The 8,907-nt window shown below is 39.6% G+C and overlaps 1 non-coding gene across 1 annotated transcript; it reads left to right on the top strand.

The window, feature by feature from the left end:
- Positions 1–7,003: 7,003 nt before the first annotated feature.
- On the top strand, positions 7,004–7,135 carry LOC132538490 (small nucleolar RNA SNORA72). Its single transcript, XR_009549846.1, has one exon. It is a non-coding gene; the product is annotated as a small nucleolar RNA SNORA72 (small nucleolar RNA).
- The last annotated feature ends 1,772 nt before the right edge of the window (positions 7,136–8,907 follow it).

Below are 8,907 nucleotides of genomic sequence, written 5' to 3'. Positions count from 1 at the left end.
CTTTATTTTTACTCTTACCTAAAATGAATGTCTGCCCTCAGTCTCTAAGAAATAACACATACATTTAAAAAGTGAAGTCATTCTACTGTGGGTTTGTAATTTCCCTTAGTGATCACATTCAGCTGTAATATCAGAAAGCAGTCAGGATTCAGTAATTACTCAGTTAATGTGGACAATGAAATAGTCCATTGGGCAAAAGCAGAAATTCTGCAAGAAATCACATGAATTATTTAATGTGGCCTACTAAACTCAGAAGAGTTATTGTGACTTTATAGCACAACTTATTTATAACAAGATTATGAACAAGACAGAAATTATGTGCAGAAAGTGCATTTAATTCCATCTAAAAGAGAGAAATGAAAGCAAAGGCATAAGCAGAGAATATCGTGCTCAAAGACTTTCATGTTTACCTTTATTGCTAGCACTTTAGATAATGCGCTTGCTATCAAAGTATGATAGTATATCTATAATATAAACTATTTGAGTTCTTTCTAAGTGTTGATACATTGAAAATAAATGTTATTTTTTCCATGGCATCCAGGAAGTAACTGTCATTGAGATAAATCAATGTACCAAGGAATGCACAGACAGTGATGGGGCATAAATGAATCATAGGATTACTTATGGGGTTTGCTGATTTGGACTTGTCATTTGTACACAGGATGTGTGGTTTTATTTTAAGAAACACATTTTCCTCCAATTTATCTTTGTGCACTACCTTTCTAGAATAAAGTCCATATCACATTTAAGTGATATGCATTGTTGTATTTTTAGTGAATGCAGTTCTACCGAAGGGACTACACACTGAAAGGCAGAAAACCCCACATCCCAGTTCTGTCTGTGCTCTCAACCAAATTAGAGAGAGGAAGGAAAGATTTTGTACTTGATGACTCATTCATAATGAAAGAGAGTAAGTTAGGTAACTTCTGATCTCCCTTCTACTTTAAATTAAAGGCTTTTTTAAATTATAAGTACTCTGCATATATAATCTAAAATTACACATTGTTATTTAGATTTTAGATGTTATCTAAAACATTAGCAATTGACTAATTTTTCAAAAAATACTTGATACTGTTCAAACAGATTATGGTAAGAAAGATATCTGTTGGAGGCACGTTTAAACTATGGCCACTAAGAAGTAACCCAAGTAATCTCTATATGACCTGCCCTTGCTTACGCTGGTCCCTAACAAGCTGTTCTCCTCCTCCCTGCTTTTTGTCACCTACTTCTACCAACACATGTCTAAAAATCAAAACTTCTATATAGTAGCACTATTCAATAAAAGGGTCTTTAATAAGGTTGACATGATATAGACTGAGGTCGCCAATTTAATGAATATGAACAAGTAACACCCGAATGAGTAAGTTATCAGTAAAAGAGATTGGAATAGGAGTAGCTCACTCAGTAAAGCACACACTTTACCAACATGCACAGAACTCAGGTTTGGGCCCCTGGCACCACAGGGTACAACTCCAAAGGGAAACTCCGTGAATAGCGGAGAAGAGCTGTGATGTCTCTCCTGTCTGTCTCTTTCTATCTGACATTGAAAGGAAACAATCTACCAGGATCCATGAAGGTGCAAAGGCACAGAAGCAATAAGTAAATAAATAAAAATAAAATAGGTGAGTATGTGTTGGTATGCTTCTAATTCTGCTTCCAAAACCCCTTCTGTTTCATTGGTTTAATCCCCCCTGCTTAACACTGTATTCTATTTACATAACCACTGTTAACTAAGCACCACCCTGCCTGCAGGGCACTGGTTTAATCCCCACTGATTCATGATGTCTTTTTGCTCCACCCCCTCTCCTTGTCACACCCTGATTTCCACCAGTCTCTTTTCGCTCCACCCTCTCTATGTCACATCCTGTTTCCACCCTGCTTGGCGAGTATATATATAAGGACAGGATTGTGATTATATATAGTTTAGATAGGTTAGATTGTGCTGCATTCCACATGAATAAAGAGATACTGTTTCCCAGCTCAGCCATGAGTCCCTGGTCGTCTGTCTCCCACCCGCAAAGCTAGCCCAGGAAGTATGTTCTCACATTCTTAAAGAAAACCTTAGGGAGCTAGGAAGATAGACAATCTACAAGGCAAGGATCCCAAGCTAAATTTCAGTCCCCGCATCTCCGAGAGGTGTCAATGACATAACAGAAAGACTCAGTGCTGTAGTACCTCTCTCTCCTTCTCCCTCTCCCCCTCCTTCACCCTCTCTCTCTCTCTCCCTGAAAAAGAAAAGTCCTGGAGTGGTGAAATTATGCATACATGACACTGTGGCCTCACCAAAAATCATTATCAAAGACAAATAGAAAAAATTTAGGCATGATACATCCAGGCGGTTCAGATATAGTAATGAAAACATGCTTGCACCCAAGCAAATGCAATAATAAGTGGCTGGGACTAGAGAAGTCTTGATAAGGATAAAAATAATTGCTGAAAATGCCAACACTACTCACACTGGAACTGGCAGTTTATGTCTCACAGTTCTTAAACATCATAATTTCCCAGGATAAAGAGAGAGAAAGTTCTAAGAATATCAGTTCAGTGGCTCTTCTATGATTTCTCAGTGTAACCACAGCCTGGTGGAGCCTCTGCTAACGTTGTCAACAGGGTGGTGACAGCCATGTTCGAAGGCTGAATTTTGGCTTCAGTGCACTGACTAGACAGCCTCTCTCTGTTCACATTTCAGCTGGACACGTTCAGCCTTTTATTCTGTGGGAGGAAAAACATGCCTTTCCCTTCAACTGACAAAAACTGAACTAAGGGTATATGTAACTCATGCATAGGTCGAGAGAACCAACAGGAACCTCTTTTCTTTTATTTTATAATTATTATTTTATTAGCTAGGACAGAGAGAAACTGAGAGAGGATGACAGGGAGATGGAGAGAAAGAGATCTGAAGACCTGTCCCACCACTTGTGAAGCATTTCCCTTGCAGGTGGGAAGCAGGGGCTCAAAACTGGGTCCTTTTGCATGGTGATATGTGCACTTAACCAGGTGCACCACTGCCTGGCCCCAGAACTTCCTTTCTCTAGCTTTCCTCTAGTCAGAAGCTCCATATGCATCTCGCTACTTGTTCTGCATGCACCTAGTATCCATCATTTTCACCTCCTGAATGCCCTGTGTACATCCTAAGAGGTGCTCTGGAGTCATCCTTAGCTTTAGCCTGCTGCTTTATTTCTCAAGACACTAGGTTATTCATACTGGTCTCAGAATACCTACTTCACATTCTCCTCACCTGCCTTTCCAATTCTTTGTTTTTTCCAAATATCTTTATTGAGGATAGTGACTTTCTGATTTTAATGACCTTTAGGACTGCAAATGACCCATGGTAATCTAAGATCTGCTCAGTTTTCTAAATGTTAGCACCTTTTGAGATCTGTCTCCACAGCTGGGGGGAGGGGAATAAGGGATCGGGTCGGCAGCATAATTGTTCTGCATAAAGATTCTCATGCATGAAGCTCCAAAGTCCCAGATTCAGTCTCCCCCACCATCATAAGCCAAAGCTGAGCAGGGCTCTGGTAGGAAAAAAAAAAAGAAGACAGCAAGATAGAAAGAAAGAGAGAAAAAAAGAAAGGAAGGAAGGAAGGAAGGAAGAAAAAACACAACCATATGTAAGAGGCAGATTAGGTAGTGATTAAGACTGAGTCTGGAGTCAAAACACCCTGGTATAAGTCCTATTTTTCTTACTTGGTTTGTGATTTTGGAGAAGTGATTTGATATCTCTGGATCTCCGTTAGTTAACCTGTAAAATGGGGTGAAAGCAGCCACCTCCTAGAGTTATTGTGATTATTGTCTATGTCTACACAAATAAAACACTCCAAGTAATGACTGGCATGTAAGTGATCAAAAAAGGTTTGCAAGTATCACGATGATCACTTTAATTTTCTCCTCAGTCAAAATGGCAGAAATTAATTTTCATGATTGCCCATCTGCAATCTACAGTCAAGGAGTACATAAATGCTACTTCAGGATTTATACAAGGCCATGTATCTACTCTACGGGTCACCACTATCTGGCCCAGTAGTGCTCATTCTAATTTATCTTTTTTTAAATATTTATTTATTCCCTTTTGTCACCCTTATTGTTTTATTGTAGTTATTGTTGTTATTGATGTCGTCGTTGCTGGATAAGATAGAGAGAAATGGAGAGAGGACGGGAAGACAGAGGGGGAGATAAAGTCAGAAACCTGCAGACCTGTTTCACCACCTGTGAAGCTACTCTCCTACAGGTGGGGAGCCGGGGGTTCGAACTGTGATCCTTACGCTTGCACTTTGTGCCATGTGCACTTAACCCGTTGCGCTACCACCCGACTCCCTCTAATTTATTTTTTTATATATTTATTTTCCCTTTTGTTGCCCTTGTTTTTTTATTGTTGTTGTAGTTATTATTGTTGTTGCTACTGATGTCGTTGTGGTTAGATAGGACAGAGAGAAATGGAGAGAGGAAGGGAAGACTGAGGGGGGAGAGAAAGACAGACAGCTACAGACCTGCTTCACCGCCTGTGAATCGACTCCCCTACAAGTGGGGAGACAGGGGCTTGAACCGGGATCCTTACACCATCCTTGTGCTTCGCACCATGTGTACTTAACCCACTGTGCTACTGTCTATTAATTAATTAATTTTTTAACTGTAGCACTTTTTTTTTGCCCTTGTGTTTTACTGTTGTAGTAGTTATTGATGTCATTGTTAGATAGGACAGAGAGAAATGAAGAGAGGAGGGGGAAGACAGAGGGAGAAGAGAAAGACCGACACCTGCAGACCTGCTCCACTGCTTGTGAAGTGGCTCCCCTATAGGTGGGGAGCCAGGGCCTCCAACCGGGAACCTTACACTGACCCTTGCTCTTCGCGCCACGTGCGCTTAACCTGTTCTGCTACAGCCCGACTACCAACTGTAGACAGAGTGTTTTTTTTACATAACAAGGCTCTAGATAAAGTGACTGTTATCAATAGTTTGCGACTTGATTGGGTACATTGGAAGCTTAGGGAGGCTCTTTGATTTCTAACTTTGATTCCTGGCTATATTTTAGAACATGGACATTTTGTCCAGCTGTTTAAGCTCCGTTTATGCTCTTAGGATCTCAGGAGGATAGTGAATGTACACTTTATTAGAGCTGAGAGACATTTCCACAAGGGAAACAGAAGCACAAAATTTGTTAAGCATTCCTCTGTGTTCATCCCCCACATGCCTACACACTGTCTCCACCCTGTTATAACTACACTTAATGGTAAAAGGAACATCACCTTAACCAACAAGTAGAATTTATTAAGTCCTCAAAGAAAGCTATCCTCTCATGCCTGGTCCATTTAATAGAAACAGTAATGAAAAGAATGTATCCCCTGCTTAAGGATTTATCTAAAAGAAAGCTAGTCTTGAACGGTTTGGGTCTGGTGATGGCTGGTATTCTCCAATTATCTGACCCCAAAGAAGTGCCAGCCAAGGAAAGTGACAGGTTGAGAAATGAGAACTTCACTACTCAGGAATAATTAACTTGAAAAATAGAGGACTGTTAGCAAGGAAGGTCACCTGGGAGATCCACCTGGGAGGGTGCCTTGACATGTATGAGACTCAGGTTCATGCTGACCCCCCCCCCCAACATACTGTGGGAAATCTTGGTGCTATCTATGGTGTCTCCCTCTCCCTCTCCCTCTCTGAAGAAGCAATCCCAGACTAGTGAAGCCTTTGGGAAAATTAAAAATAAAAGGGAAAGGGGCAATGGGGTATCTTGATATATCCAAAAAGGGATAGCCTTACTAATATATAAAAGGGAGGAATCCTAAATTAAAATGTACTTCTCATGATGAAGAAGATATCAAGAAGTGCATGATCTAGAAATCTTAGTAGTTAAACTGGCAGAAGTCAAGCCTTCATCTCAAGCCAATTTCAATGTCCTGCCCCTCCTGATTTTCCTATTTAAGGACTCACCTAGAATGGGACAGTGTTCTCTTTAATTTGGGTCATGGTAAAGAAGTATTTAGCTGATGTCTGTAACATGTCATTTGATTAATAGTACCAATACAAAAATGATAAGAATGTATTGTTAAGGATAACAATATTTGAAGAGCTCTACAAGGACTCACCAAGGAAACATAACATTTCCCACAGTAGTATTATCTCCAGTAACTTGATGTTTTGGTTGTTTTACAAAGAGTTTGTTTTGTTGTTTTGTTTTGTTTTGTTTTGTTTCTGGATGTGCTATGCTTATACAAAACCATCTGGAAGGAAGTGAATAAAGCTCTAGACTCAGACCTGGTTCCCACTTCATCAGTCCCTGCAGAAAGGGAGTTCTGTCCCCCAGATAGCATCCTACTGGCTCAGAACCCCCGTGCATGTCTAACTTCAGAAATATGAAAGGCTCCCAAGATACCTCTCCATGAAATCCAACACTGATAAAGTCCCATGCTTACTGCTTTTTATGTACCTTAAAAGATTCATTCCAGAAAGGGAAACTGTACCTTAAAAGATTCATTCCAGAAAGGGAATCTCAAAGCAGGATTTGACTGAATTTGGAGTAGGGCACCAAAGTAAAACACCCTGGGTTGAGGGTGAGGGTGGATGTTCATCTTTTTTTTTTTTTGGGGGGGGGGATAGGACACAGTCTTTTGGTGGTGGGAATGGTGTTTATAAAAAAAAGATTCATTCCAAAAGGATCTTATTAAAATACAACTATGTTAGTGTAAAACTTAACACTTTATCACCCAGTATGATAGCAATACCAACTTTTCAATTCCAGTAGTTCATTTCCAGAACAGGCACTGAAAAAATGAAGTTAATTTGATTCTTTCAAACCTATGCTGTCAACCTTCCATAACTAGAAAAATTGGTAGGAATCACAAGATAAACAGTACCTGCGCTCAGAGAGTCCACAGACGGATCGGAAACCTACACATATTGTATTGTAGACACATGATGAATCTTGTTAAGAAATCACTTGATAACAAAGGACAGAAACCAATGGAGCAAGTGAAATGAAGATTTTACCCTAAAATTAAAATGCCTTAACCATGGATATTCTCACCATTCTAGTTTCACAATAATCGGGGGTGGACTAAACACTCACTACAGTAAAGCCATGCATGTGTCCCAGATTTATTTCTTTTCCTAGTTCAGGTTTTATAAATGTTGGTAGCAAACCAGTCTGATGGACTCATTGACATGGGAAATGCCTGGTGCTAGATCTAGGCTCTTGGTCAATCTAGAGAAATGAAAATAAAACTGTTATAACTTGTGGAAATAAAGCTAGTTGCCAAAGTAAAATTTAAATTTATAGCATTTTATCTTCTAGTTCACTCTCAAATCATTAGAAGCATTTCAGAAGAGACTAGTGAAAAGTAAATTATCAAAAATTTTCTATAATAAAGTGTGAAGATATTTTATAAAAAAATAATGAAAATGCTCTAAAAGCAACTGTTAGAACACAATAAATGGATCACCTGGTGTAGAACATACTTTTCAAGCTCAAAGACCTAAGTTCAAGACCATGGCACCACATAGGCATGCCATGTACTGCATAGGGGGAACGTGCATAAGCGTTGAAGTGGTGTTGTGGTGTCTTTCTCTTTGTGTGTTTCCTTCTGAATTTGAAAGGGAAAAAATGAAATAAAATTTACCAGTGGGATAGTGAAGCATGAGGGTGGGGGCGGCATGAGCAACTGTGGTGTCAAAAGGAACTCAGCTTGGAATTGGTGAACCAGTGAAATGAGCACAGTGCCCCACTTGCTCACTCTTTCTTAGTACCTATCATGTACACGTGTCCTGCAACTTGCTTCATTGTCCTACCTTCTTCTATCAAAAAACTGTCTTGATTTGGACATAGGATCATAGCAACCCTTAAAATTATAAGACCTTACTCATCTAACACCCATAACCAACTCATTCCATCCCCCCACCCCTCTTATAAATATATATTGAAAAAAGGGAAATAAATAAGTAAAAGTTACTACACTGCATGCATGAGGACACAGACTTGATCCAAGCACAACGTATGCCAGAGCCAAGCAGTACTCTGGTCTGTCTGCCCACCTATCTGTCTCTTTCATAGAAACAAATAAATCCTTAAAGAAGATTGAAAGGAAGTTACTGCAGTGATTCATGTAAGAGATGTTATAGTCTTAAGATCATGGCAAAGGAAGCAGACTCTGAATGGAATGGAGTGGGGTCAGACATGTGAAGAAGAGTCATAAGCTTAGATATGCTTTAGAAAGTCTAAAGAGGGCTGAGCACAAAAGACATCCTTTCCTATGTTTGCTTGGGGTAATCTTCCATATGCTCTCAAGGTAGGTTAGCCAGAGCAAGACATGGCAGACTGCAGAGTTGTAGGAGGGAAGTGAAGGTAGGAACTGAATGATTAGTGATCAAGTATTAATCAGAGACATGCTCTAGTTACCCCATCACTTTACTAAAATATCTCTTATTTCATCCTATCACATAGAAAGAGAAAAATTTCATTCCTGGTCAAGCCTTAACTAACAGATGCAGGGCTTTGTTTCATTGTGTATTTAATTATAAATTTTCACTGTGTTGTTTTCTCTTCAGTTCCAGAAATAAAAAGGAAAACAATGAGAAATGTGAACTTCTTAGATGAACCCATGACTTTGAAGTTCCATATCTGAATATATGATCTCTTGCTTTGCATTTAAAAGCCCCAGGGAACAACATTATCTGGCTGATTACAAATGCATATATTTTATAAGAATGTGCAATCTTTGCCAGCTCAGCACAGGACACCAAAGTGACTAAGTATCAAATTAAAGATTATTCTTTTTTGTGTGGGATTCACTCCAGCAAGAAATTGAACTAGGGGATTTAAAGTCCGAAAACAGTGGGACCACCTCCTGAGACATTATTAATTATTAGTGGGCCCCAGTCTTCCCGCTTCTTATCTCCCTGTACACCCAGTGCTCCCA

Source organism: Erinaceus europaeus, chromosome 4 (assembly GCF_950295315.1).
Source record: "Erinaceus europaeus chromosome 4, mEriEur2.1, whole genome shotgun sequence".
NCBI classification, from domain to species: Eukaryota; Metazoa; Chordata; class Mammalia; order Eulipotyphla; family Erinaceidae; genus Erinaceus; species Erinaceus europaeus.
Note: the sequence above shows the minus strand (reverse complement) of the source record. Positions and strands in the feature narration are given on the sequence as shown.